The sequence below is a fragment of the Paramormyrops kingsleyae genome, chromosome 4, assembly GCF_048594095.1.
Source record: "Paramormyrops kingsleyae isolate MSU_618 chromosome 4, PKINGS_0.4, whole genome shotgun sequence".
Lineage (NCBI taxonomy): Eukaryota > Metazoa > Chordata > Actinopteri > Osteoglossiformes > Mormyridae > Paramormyrops > Paramormyrops kingsleyae.
This window is the reverse complement of record NC_132800.1, coordinates 45,138,483-45,151,683: the sequence shown is the minus strand read 5'-3', so window position 1 is coordinate 45,151,683 and position 13,201 is coordinate 45,138,483. Positions and strand designations below refer to the sequence as shown.

The following is a 13,201-nucleotide window of genomic DNA, read 5'->3' as shown; positions in this document are numbered from 1 at the left end:
TTTTCCTGAGTGAAGCTTGTAATTTCTTTCGGCTGGTGTGAGTGTCCTTGAGCCGTATCCGATTACTCGGAGCTTACCGCCTTGGTACTGGTAAAGGACTGCTCCCAGTCCTTTATCAGAGGCATCCGTATGGAGTACGAATGGTAGCTCGAAGTCTGGATAAGCAAGAACCGGGGGGTTAACCAACATGTCAATTAGCTTGCACAGTGTCTCGTGGTGTGTCTCAGTCCAGCGGACTGGGGTCTTGGAGGGTAGTTGGGTGCCCTTTCCCTTCCGTCCCCCACCCCTCCCCTGGGACTGCTCTGGGATAGTTTTCGACTGCAACAGGTCATAGATGGGTTTCGCCAGTCTTGAGAAATCTTGGATATATGAGCGATAATAGCTCAAAAACCCAACAATTCTCCTCACTTCTCCGACAGTAACGGGTTTTTCCTTTGTCAGTGCATACACTGCCCCCAGGTCCTTTGGATCGATGCGCACGCCCTCGGCCGAGACCAAACGACCTACATATCGAACCTCCCGCCTGAACAGGTCGCATTTTGTGGGCCTGAGTTTAACCCCATGGTCCTGCAGAGCTCTCAGGACCTTCCTGAGTCCATCCACATGCTCCTCGAATGTACGAGCATAGCACAGAATGTCATCCAAATATGGAATGCAACATTCATCTCGCAGGGGGGAGAGCATCTCTTCCATGCTGCGTTGAAATGCAGCAGGTGCGTTTGTCAGCCCAAACGGAATACGCACCCACTCATAAAGACCCCAGGGGGTAATGAATGCAGTAAGGTGGCGTGACCCCTCTACTATAAACCCCTGGTGGTACACCTTCCCTTGGTCAAGAATGGAAAACCAACTGTACCAGCCCAGGGTGTCTGTGAGGTCTTGGATTCTCGGTAAAGGGTGGCGGTCTGGGATGGTGCGCTGGTTCAGGAGACGGTAATCGATACAGAGTCTGAGCGTACCATCTTTCTTACGCACGCAGACGACAGGTGCTGAGTAAGGGGATCTAGACTTCACAATCCACCCTCTTGCCAAGAGGTCTTCAATATATTCTTTTACCTCCTTATAAAGGGGCTTGGGGATGGAGGTATAGGATTTCTGAATGGGAGTATTGTCATTAAGTGTGATAGACATTTCCAAGTTCTTTATACACCCCATATCATTGTCGTATCGTGCGAATGCTCCTGACTCCTCTCGCAACATTTCCTTCACCATTCCCTGCTGGTCCTCGTTTAAGTGGCTAATGTCAACAGGTGGGTCCCATGGTTCCACCCCGTCTCTCCTGCCACCTTTGTTCAGCTGAACTCTGGGGCCATCATCACCATCAGCTCTGGGAGTGACACTTATCATGGCAGGGCCGAGCTCACCAGTTTGCACCACTCGGACTACCGATTCGATGCTCCCTAGTGGGGTTTTGCAGGGCAGAGTCACATCATGTTTCATGTGGTTACCGATGGGGACTCGCACATAGGGGACTTTTGCTTGGCAAATCTCTATGAGGCTGTTACCCATATCGAGCTGTTGCAACTGAGGGTTAATCTCACTGGGTTCAAAGAGCACGAGTGCCTTTGATGTGTTAAATGTGGGTGGTATTCTACACTTAACATACCTGACCTGGCCAGCTGGAATGACCACATCATGTGACCCAACCTTCAGCACACCCTGACTAAGGTCAACCTGATTGGTGGATTTGGTTTGTATGAGGCTGACTAGTGTGGTGGCTTTGTCCTGTTGTAGGCCCATCGCACTGCGAATGAGGCTCACAAGGGTGGGGATGAGATCGACATCATCTTCTGATCCCAAGATCAGTCACTCGACCACATTGAAACCAATCAGAGGGCGGTTCAAGGGCACGCTACTCACCAGGAAGGGCACTTGTATCACCATGTTTGGATCACTGCTATTTGGGAGGCTCACCATCGCTCCCACCCAACCCTCATATGGCAAAACAGTACCATTGGCAATCAGCACACTGAGATCCTTCTGCCCGATCAGTTCAGCCAATGGCCACAGCTCATGGTCTGGGAGGTATGTCTTCACCCACTGAGGGTCGAGAAGGCTCACTTGAGCACCGGTGTCCATTAAACAGTCTACCTTATAACTGTTAATGTAGCACTTGATTTCACATTTCCTCCCCACTAACCGCGCCACTTTTACCTGTGTTTCGGCCTCTTGGTCGGTTCCTGGACAAGTGACACAATGGGTTTGTACATCAGTCTGGGTTCCCAGTGGTAGCCCTATCTTTGTGGTGCACTGCCACTCTCTATCGCTCAATGCATGTACATCAGCGGAGGGTTGACTTAAATTCTTTGCTCACCACCTTTTAAGACATCCAGCTGCTCTGTGTCCCTCATCTCCACAGATGAAGCAGTGGTTACATGCATCTGTGCCATTTTCAACACACTTGGGACAGCTGTATCTCTTTGCCTTCTGTCTGTCTCTAGGTTCAGGGTGGCTACAACGAAAGGGTTGTTCTACAGTTTTCGCGGCTGTGAGGGCTTCTACCATTCTGGTCAGAGCATCGACCTTTGAACTTAGTTCTTCAATCTCTTTATTTTTACACTTTGTTTTGGAGTCTGATGGTTTTACGGTGTCTTTATCAGTTTCAAGTTGAGCACTGTGAGCATGGGTTACCTTTTGGCGAGCAGAATATCCAAGTCTCCGCTGTCGCTCGCTCTCCTCGCTGGATACTTTATTCACCTGTCTTATCAGTGCTTCATCTGATACTGAGTAGTCAGCAAGCAGGGGCTTGAGTTCATTACGAATGTCACTGTACTTGGGGAGGAGACCCTGATGAATAGTGCGCAGAAACACATTCTGCACTGAAAAAAAAAAACTATTAACATTTACTTAGAAAAATCCTCGTAAGTTTTTGCACAATGAGTTTCTAATTAAAATGTACTACTATTAATCTAGTAAAACTCTCTTGCATTTATCAAGTAAAATCTAAATGGGTTTTGTAAATAAATCTTACACTACAGAATGAATTTTTTTAAAACATGGTTATGTGATATAATGATGTGATTTTTCTTATTTCTTCCTGTGGGTGGTTCATAAAGACACCGAGTAACTATTATGTGTGCTGATCATTTACAATAATAGATTACTTTATTAAATGTTATTTATATTTTATCTGTTGTATCAGTATATTAATCATTATATTGTAAAAAGAATTAAGTATTCTATTTGTGTAATAATTACTACATTTCTGAAATGTTATTGGATTAATACGAAAAAATAAATATCAAAATGACAATATTTAACAACCTTTTTAATTCACAACTTTTTTGTCCAAGTTTTACACTTGAATAGTATGTTTTTTTTTTACACATGAATAGTATGTAAGGATAGTTTCTTAAAATGGATGAGAGAGGGATATAGGGCTCTCGAAGGAACAAACAGGCACGCTTAGGTTCACTCAAATACACTTTAATAAGTAATACAAAATAATCTCACATTAACACCAATACTGAGCTATCATATTGAAGGCAATGCAAAATAACTCGTACTACAACGGATATCAAATAATATATATCTTATAGCTAATAACATTAGGTGCAAAGGTTTGAATATATATAGAAAAGAAGCAATAATACATAAAAGAAGCAAGGAAACATAGAAAGTTACGAAATATCACAAGCGGCGATAATTTACTCGCAACAATCAATGGAAAGCAGAAGCAGTTGCAAAGCTATTTACACTCGGACGTGCTATCATCACCCACCTTCACACATGGACTGGGGAGCCCTTTCAGTCCTGGCAGGAGACCAACACGTGAGTTCCGAGAAAGTGCCGGGCGATGCGCGCTCTATCCCACGGCTGAACTCCGGTCAGTACTGGGTTCTCCCCCTTCCTTTATACTAAATTTAGAGTTGCGTGTGGGCAGGGGGTAAGCTGGCCAGGCTCACCCCTTCCCCCCAGGCAATATATGGTGTTCCAATTCCCCCTTTTGTCCGAGTGATTCTGCTTGCGATAACATACTTCAATGGGCGTCCTGGCGCCAGGTGTCTTTGCGCAACACCTCCCTGTTCCCCCCTAAAGGCAATATAGGGTGCTGTATACCGACCCCCCACCCTATCTCCCGAAACCAAGATAAGCATCCTGGCTTCTTTTATGAGCCCAAGTTATTTACGGCAAAATTAGGTTTTACAGGGGATCGGTAAATAACTTGTTCGTGCAGTGTAGTGACATTTGGGGTGAATCATGGACGATTGATCCAAATTTCAGGATGATTAGTCCACACGCGATCAGAATTAATCCATAATTATAACTTAATATTATAGTAAAAAGGATTAATTCCATATCACGTGGGTGACGTAATTGTCTGTGAATTTATCCTAATACAATAGTGAAATAATGAAATAAAGAATAATGAAACAATGATAGTATTATCATACTATTACAAAGTCCATGCCCTACCTAGAGGCATTCTTCTTAAAGTGGGACCATCACAGAACATACCATATTGTCCTGAGGTAGAACATACCTCATTCTGTAAGATATAATTATTGTCACAGATTTTACAAAATAGTGACATTGACCAAAATAACACTGGTACATATTGATAGAAGAACAAAAAAAAAAAAAAAACAGTCTGGGGTCTGCATGAAAATTGACTTCCAAAGCTGAATGGCAAATAAAATAAAACACTCTGAAAAATGTGCAGGTGTTACACCATAATAATACTGCTAACTAGCATAAAATGCTATAATGGCAATGGAACACAACTTAACATATGACATTTTGTTCAGCTTAGGTTTTGGCCAGCAACTTCATTTTCAGGGTTTGTACTTTGGGGGATAGCTTTATTGCATCTAAATCAAAAAAAAGTTTTTGAAACACTTCAAAAGTGTAACGCAGTGTTGGAGGATAAGCAAGATTGAGGGAATATATTAGACCCATTAGCAGTATACAAGCCTTTGCAGGATTTCCACATCCATTCACAATCTCCTTGCCATCAAGAACAATAGAGACATCCACAGGATCTTCAGCATAGGAAGCACCAACAAGCAGGATCTTCATGTTGTGCTGCCAAACATCATCAAAGTTGTCCACCTACATAAATAGTGTAGGAAGGAGGAAGAATTACTTATCCAATACTCAAAAGTTACCAAGTTTAAAGTAAGAAATTATATGATCGATCGATCGATCGATAGATAGATATGACTTTATTTATTATTTCATTGTAATAAATATTACAATGAATTAAAATAAGTAACTAAAGGTGAATGTGTTTTGTCTGGAACAGTATGAGTAAGGGAGCTATACCTGATTTTTACACATCCATTGGCAGGGGAAAAAAAGTCCTCTCCTTCAATATATTGTAAAAAGAGACATTTGCTCCTCAAAATACTTTATTTTTTTACACCTTTTAATTGATTGTAAACAGGAAAAGAAGTTATCGTGACAGTGTTCCTTCCCAAAAGTTGTTTTAAACCCACTCCTATGAAGATTTTGGATGTTATAAATCCATTAGGAAAAAAGTGATAAGTTTGGACCAGGAGTAACCATTTTAAAATCTGAGAGACCTTGTTTTGTTGCAAGACGAGGGATATCAGCTTTAATTTATAATATATATAAATCATAAAGACAGTCACAGAAATTTCAAGTTTTACCTGACAGTCTAGAAAGAGTTCTTCCTCTTTTTCACCAAGGTAGAGCATTAATCCACGAATCACATCGCCACGTCTCATCTCAACTGTTTCGTTCTGGAAAGAGACAGGGATTTATTAATGGTAAATATCTTTAATGCGCTCAACAATTGTGACCAAGTAAACACACCTGTCTGTGTTTATCCAAAATAGGTCTCAGTTTTGCACCAATAGCGCCACCCTTCTTCTCAAGTACAGAAAGCAGTTTTGGAGTGTAACTATCCAGATTGAACATGAAGGTCTGCTCAAGGGGAATGGTGGTTATTCTCCGAAACTCTTCTTTTATCTGTCAAGACAAAAAACAACAAAACAAAATAACTAAATATTATACACAACTGTTAAAACTGTTTTAGAAATTGTAATTAACCTACCCCTGCTTCAGTAAAGAGAGCTGGCCATCTTTCTTTGAATTCATCAGCAGCTGGACTACCAGTCACCACCTCCAGTCTTCGATAAGAGAAGGTTTGGGCCATTTTTGGATAAATCACCCCGTAATTGTTTTTCTTTTTAATGTCTTCAAGTAGCTCTAGTCGTATCTTCTCTAAATTTTCAGTTGTCTCTCCTTGTGGGTGTGGAGGAAGATAGTTGACTTCCGCTCTTTTTGGTTTCTTACAGTTTTTAGCTGGATTTGTGTCACCAGGTCTCTTCCTTTTCATGGAGTTGATTTCTAGCTCTGGACAAGGCACTTCACGCTTTCTGAGTTTAGAACGATAATTATTCATCTTATATTTGAGACGCTGTTGCCATCCATATAATCCAGACAAAGATGTTGCAGGCTCCTTTAAGCATGGATGTTTTTTAACCAGGGCTTCAACAACAGACAGTATTTGGAGACCTGTGGGGTAAGCTGTGTAGGAAAAAATGGAATCTGCAATTGTCTCAAGTATGTCGGAGGTCATTGCCGGATTTTGCAGGACGGTTCCATCACGTTCGTAAGTATCATTTCCAGCTTGAAGGAGCATCTCCACATTGTGAGAAAAAGTGGGGATCTCAAAATATGCAGGCCATTGTTTAGAGCGACACTCTGGCGATTTTGGTAATATCATTATGTCAGCAGAGCTAACAGACGCAGCATCAGGATCCTGACTGGACTGATCCAGGGAGAAGGAAGATGAACTTTCTACAGTCTCAGCTACAGGAGTCAGCATCAAAGTCAAAGTGGGATCTTCATTTGGAATGAGTTTAATTGTATCTTTGTCCTTAATTACATCCGTGGATGTCAGAGTAAAGTACTGATTATCAAAATCTTTGTCCATATACATAACAGCGTGACTTCCAGTAAGTTGATACTGCTCCTGGATGACAGCTGAAAGGTCCTCTACAGTGCTAGGTACACCCTCTGGTAGTACCAATTTGTGAACTTGTGTATCTCCAATAACAACACGCAGAACAATCATGGTGGACATCTTAAAGGCCTTTCAAACGCAGAACTGAAAAGAAAAAAAAAAACAGCACAAATTATTATGGTATACTATAGATATGTTCTATGACCATTTTTAACAGTTATCCTTCCTAAATGTGTAAAATGTGTGTTCTAATAAACCTATGCCAAGTAATAAGTTGCAATAAAAGCTGAAGTTTAAAATAAATACTATAATACTGTACCTAGTTGTACAATGAGATGTGATGTTTAAGAGAAACCATTCGCTTTCCATGCACCACATAAGCAGCCAGTGGGTATCTGTCAATGAGTTCTGAGTGCTTTACTACTCTGACTATACCAGTGGACTCCAGCATGAAACCTCGGAAATGTTCAAAGTACCATGCAGTTTGTAGTTTCACTACAAAGGCTAAGCTGTCTTGTGCAACAATCATTTGTACTATTTCAGCAAAGTCAGGGAAACCAATGGTGGAGCCATATGCCAACATCATGCCAGCACTATAGAGAGTGCCAAGATATTCTGCATTCAATGCCAAATGAACGACTTTCTCAGCAGGAAATTCTTGATACATGTATTTCTGTATGTCCTTATTTACAATGTCTATTGGAATGCGGCTCGTTTTTGTTACAGTAATTGCACATTTCCGATCATCTGGGCCATAGAGTGTGTATGAAATCATGGACTGGTGTTTGTTTGCCATAGATTTCAAAACATTGCGGAAACAGCAGGTCTGCCTCACAACCTTCTTAAAAAAGTGATGCTTTGCTTCAAATCTCATTGTCCATAAGGACACAAGAGGGCCGAAAGCTTTGATGAGTTGTGGGTAGTGTTCCACAAAGTGATGTTTTGGAATGAGCTTTTCGTCCGAAAAGACATTTTTGAATCGAGATCTATGTTCAGCAATAAGGCTATCTAAGTAACCTATGCTTTCATCAGTGTGGGTGGGAGACATAGCCAACTCAACAACATCTTTTAATGTCATTATTAACTGCCATGCCTCTTCCTGTTCAGGAACTCTAGTTCCAATCATGAATGGAAGCAACCTCAAAAGGCACCAATTCTCATGGGCGTTACCGCCAATACTCTTACGTGCTGCAAAGTTTAGCGGGATACCTTGTGGGCTGTTGGTCTTGTCTTTCCATTTGTATGGAAACTGTTTGATGATTTGGTTAAGCTCATTGAGATTTAAATATTTTTTCTTAATGAAAATGTCTATGCTCAAGGCCAACTCTAGAGGTATAATACCCTCGAGCAAATCATGTAAGACATCAGGAGGGTATCCTGTTGTGGCATGAAAATGACCTAATCTCTGAGTAACTGTGCAATGCATCTTGACACCATGACAATGGCTCCTACTTGTCAAAGCTTCCTGGATGTCCAGCTCGTGTTGCTGCTTTGTTCTAGGAGGGAAAACTCCTGATCTGACCTCAACCTCCTCAAACTGTGATCTCTGTCCCACACAAAATCGACAAACATAGGACCCACTGAAACTTTCAACAAACCCCGCCAGGGAGTGAGCACCGAGATTGTCTGCAATCACCGAAAACACAGTTCCCTTTACCGTTTTCCCTAAACTGGGCACAAAAACTCCATTTTCTTCCAACTTTTTCAAATCATTCAATAACGGCTCAAGAACGCGAGAGTAGCCATATTTCTTTACATCGATTGCCTTGCACAACACTGCCAAATAAATAGAAGACAATGAAGATCTTAAGAAAGGAGGAATGTCAGCCAGCACCCAGTAGATAGCAGTTACTTTATGTTTCTTTCTAGATGTTCCAAGGGGATTGCATATTTCGAAATCATCACAGTACAGTAGAAGTGAAAGTTTTAACTCCTCATCAGCAAAAAATGCATTCTCCTTAAAGTGGGAACCATCACGAAACGTACAATATTGTCCTGTGGTAGAACATACTCCATTATTTAAGATATTTTGGACAATGTCACCGTTTTGTAAAATCTGTGACAATAACTGCAACAATGGTACATATTGATAGGTTTTTCCATCTTTTGAATCAAGTATATATTCGACGGACTGAACAACAGAGAAATGTTTTTTTATATACTCTTTTCTGTGATATGCTGAAGCAAGGGGACCACCATTACAGAATGCAACACTAAGGGGGCTTAGTTGGCAGATATTGTTCATCAAATCTGTGACCAACTTTGGATCCGGACTGCAGTTGTGATTTTTGAATGTGTCCAAGATAATATTTTTGATCACAGGTACTGAAGCAGAAGAATTAATGAACTGAAGCTCCTCAACAATATCATATATGCACCTACTAGGGATATTATGGATGCAGTCAAGTTTAAGCAACAAGGCACTAAGATGATCAATAATGGCCTTCACCGAATCTCCCTCTACCACTACAGTTTCTGAACAAACATCTTCATTTTCTTCTGACAATTAAAGTTACATCTCCTTCAACTTGTTCTGTGTTAGTTAAAGATGTCTGCAATAATGTACTTTTAAAATCTTGAAGACAGTGAGGAGTATGTTTTCTACTTTTATGAGATGCAAAAGTTGAATAGATATTGGTGCTGTAGTCACAATTTTTAAAAACACAATGAACAGTTTCGTGCCTTTTGAGGTGAGATCCAATGTGTTCAAAATACTGCTTCTCTGTGTGAAATGCAGATACGTTACAGATAAGGCATAAGAAAGCAACAGTTTCCCCTGACTTATTCGTTTGGCAATGCTCTCTGGACAAATGGGCATGAAGTGAATTTAAACTTTTGAATGCACTTGGGCAGTCTGAATACAAGCAAGGTAAAGAGCGACCATGGCCAGTTAATATATGTGTCAATCTGTAATGCTTTAGAAGTGCTAAACGTGTTGTTGCCCTAAAACTGCAAAGTTTGCATAACCACCTCATCTTAAAAGCCTACATTTTCTCCTTTGAGAAATCTACGTTCTCCCTAGACTTCAATGTATGGCTCCCCCTGCAAGACAAAAGTAGAAAAAAATATTATTATTATTATTATTATTTCATTTGCTTAGAAAACAACAAATGTTTACAGTTTAATGCTTACCTGACTCAAAGTATAAAATCTTGGTGGTCCTAGTCAGGATTATTTTGCACTCCCCTTTTCTGAAAGACACAAGATTTAGACAATTTGAAAATGGCTAATGAGATCATCTTTGTTGTGATTGTGTGACCAATCTGTTAAAACGGTGTAGTTTATATGTGTGGACATAAAAACAAGGCCCATGCACACCATCCTTCCTATATGTGAGTCCTTTCTATGTTGGACTTAATAATACACAATACACTGGTTTGAAACTGAATGTACACGGATTGAAACAACTGAAACTAAGGCATTACAAAAAAAAGCCTATTACCGAAGTGCCCATTTTGTTTAGCTTAGTTACAAGAAAGTTAGACATTCGTAATGAAAGTCATGATGACCGAGCATTGTGTTGATACAAAAAGTGCTTCAAATCAATTTACCGCATGAGGGGCTTAACGGGAACGCGGTCCTCTGTAACGTAACGTTAAGTTTTTAGAAAGGAGAACAAGCTCTTTCCATACGAAAGAACAGACATTCACGTACGGTCTCATAACATTTCTATAAACGTGTAATCTGCCAAATAGCCATATTTGTGTTTTATATATTTCGCTGTTATCTTCACAAGATTTAAATTGGAGCTTCAGTGTTAGACTAGCTAACGTTAGCTAGTTGCTTGTAACGTTAGCTAGCTAGTTCTGTACACTCTAGAACCAAGTTTGAGCCGTTGTGGTGGGACGAGGTCGTCATTGAGCCACGGAATGCTAGTTCTAGCTTTCAGGGTCCCCTGATGTTTGAATACGCACCCATCTACATAAATGGTGATCATGTCTTGACAGACATTTTCCTCAAAGTAGTGTTGTCGCGACAGTTCCATTGGCGTCGGCATGTCCAAAATGCAGGGTGCTGCTGGTCCCTCCTGAAAATGGTTGTGGCAGCTGGGTGGCTGTACTGCGTCAGGCTGGGCAGTTATGGCATGGATTGTCAGGTGTTAGTTGTCAAGCAAGCTCTACGTGACATAGTCTCTTTTGTCACTGGTGACTCTTCTACCTCCATGGTCATGACCACATCTGTGACTTCCATGCTTTGGAGCCACATGCATTTCCTGATCTTGGGGCAGAAGGATCCCGGGGTAGGGTCCATCCTGAAAAGGAAGGACTCATGATGCTGGTATTGGTCTCTTGTGTCAAGACACTGATCTCCAGCTATGTTCTCTCCATGGTATGTAGTGAGGTCCGAGGATACAGCCAGGGTTTGACATTCCCATGTGGCTGTGTCAGGTGTCCACAGTGGCAGCGGTTCTTTAACTTGAGCCCAAATTTTCAGACGTTGGAAGTCTAACAATGGCTCGAACCGGTTCAGCAAATCTTTCCCAATGAGGAAAGGAATGGACTCAAGTTGGGAAATGTATACAGGGTGCATTACATTCATGGGGCCAATGGACAAATTGAGGGGGATCATGTGATCCATCCTGGTGCCCACTGGTGAATATGCCTGCACGTCCAAAGAGCATTTCCTCGGCTGGAGGGTTTTGTTCTTCTGGGCGGGTAGGTGCTGCACCTGGTAGAAGAGACTGGCTGACATGAGGGTGATGTCTGCTGCAGTGTCGACGAGGGCCTCGAGGGTGAGAACATCTTCCAGGGTGATGGAGAGGTAGAATTTCTTGGCTACCCCCCTTTCCATCAGTTCACCCAGAAGCTGTGGCACAGGGGCCTGGCCTGGAATTAGTGAGGCATCACCCCAGTTGGGTTGCTGCTCTTCTGAGTCACAGCCTACAACCAGGACAGCGCTGTCAGGCACTGGTAGGGGCTCATCCCCTTGATCAAGCTGTGTGTTGGTGACGGCGACATCAGGTGCTCTTACCAGGCTTGAGTCAGCCGCTCATTCTGGTTCAGGTGGGACTTCTTCAGTTGTTCCAATATCTCTGGTAGGGAAGGCCGATGGCTGTTGAGCGTCATTTGGGGCTGACATCTGAGGGAGTTTGTGGGCATTGTCTGGTGTGGGTTCAGGTGAGGGTTGTGGGGTCCTGCGTGATTTGTGCTTCCGTCCTAGTCATTTTGGATCTTTCTTCCGAAAGTCTCCTGGGCCCTGAAGTGGATGCTGAGCAAAGAAATCACACAGTAACTGTAGTAGATTAGACTCTTCTTCTTCCTTGGTTCGTCCAGACCTCGAGTCGGGATCGTGACCTCTCCTTCTGTCTTGCCAGTTCCGTGGTGGATTCCGTCAGGAACTTGGGGGAGAGCTTGGCTTAGGGAACCGGTTTCCCTGTTGGTCTCCCCGTTTGTTCCAAGGCTCCATTGGTCTTGATTTCCCTTTGTTAAGAGAGTGCTGTGTCTCCCACCGGTCCGGCTGGGTCTTTGACTGCTGTGAAGGCGGACCAGGGTAATGCTCACCATGGCTTGCTGTTCTCCAACCTCAGTCGTGGATTGTTGGTTGATGAGGAGGGTGGCCACCTTCCATCGCTAGGTTGGGATCTGTAGTGCCATGGTTCAGCACTGCCGGAGCCTTGGTTGCCTTCTCAGCTGCTGTTCTTTGTTTGTGGTACGCCTTGATCGCCAGGTCTCGCAGTTATTGACTTGTCATGGTGCGGGGACAAGCCATGAGCCCCAGGTAGAGGTTGATGGTTGGGTGGAGGTTCCGAAGGAAGAGAGCCTTGAAGTTCGCATCTTCTTCCATGTCTGGCTCATTTCTGGACCCAAAATATGCCCGACGAAGGTGATTGTAGTAGCCTTGGGGAGCATCTTGTCTGCTCTGTTTAACATCGAAGGCGACGGCGATACCTTGTTCTGACTCAGGATCAGCAAACTCCCGAGTCAGTGCTTCGTGCAGTAGCATGCCGTCGGCTTTGATTCGACTAGGTTGTCGATCCAAGAAGCTGCGGACCTCCAGGCTAGATGTGATCCTGATGAGGTAGATTCTGTCCTCATTGGTCACATTGTCCAGTATTTGGAGGTGGAAGTCAATGTCTTGGAGGTAGGCATGAATGTCGTGGCCTCCTCTGGGATTCGGGGTAAACGTGTTGATATTCCGAGCTACTTTATCAAGCTCCTTTGTGGTAGCCCGGTGCTGGTGTAATGTTCGCTTTGATAGGCCTGTCCCATCTGTGGTGTCTTCTCTGAGAGAGACCTTCTGGGTTCTTGGTTCCTCAAGGTCCGGTGA

The 13,201-nt window shown here is 42.7% G+C and overlaps 2 long non-coding RNA genes across 2 annotated transcripts; both read right to left on the bottom strand.

The window, feature by feature from the left end:
- Positions 1-4,385: 4,385 nt before the first annotated feature.
- LOC140588883 (uncharacterized) lies at positions 4,386-6,173 on the bottom strand. The gene is made up of 4 exons (XR_011990126.1): positions 6,020-6,173; positions 5,779-5,934; positions 5,613-5,705; positions 4,386-5,052 (listed from the first exon to the last, which is right to left on the bottom strand). It is a non-coding gene; the product is annotated as an uncharacterized lncRNA (long non-coding RNA).
- Positions 6,174-6,206: 33 nt separating this feature from the next.
- On the bottom strand, positions 6,207-10,114 carry LOC140588884 (uncharacterized). Its single transcript, XR_011990127.1, has 3 exons — positions 10,067-10,114; positions 9,923-9,976; positions 6,207-7,078 (listed from the first exon to the last, which is right to left on the bottom strand). It is a non-coding gene; the product is annotated as an uncharacterized lncRNA (long non-coding RNA).
- Positions 10,115-13,201: the final 3,087 nt, after the last annotated feature.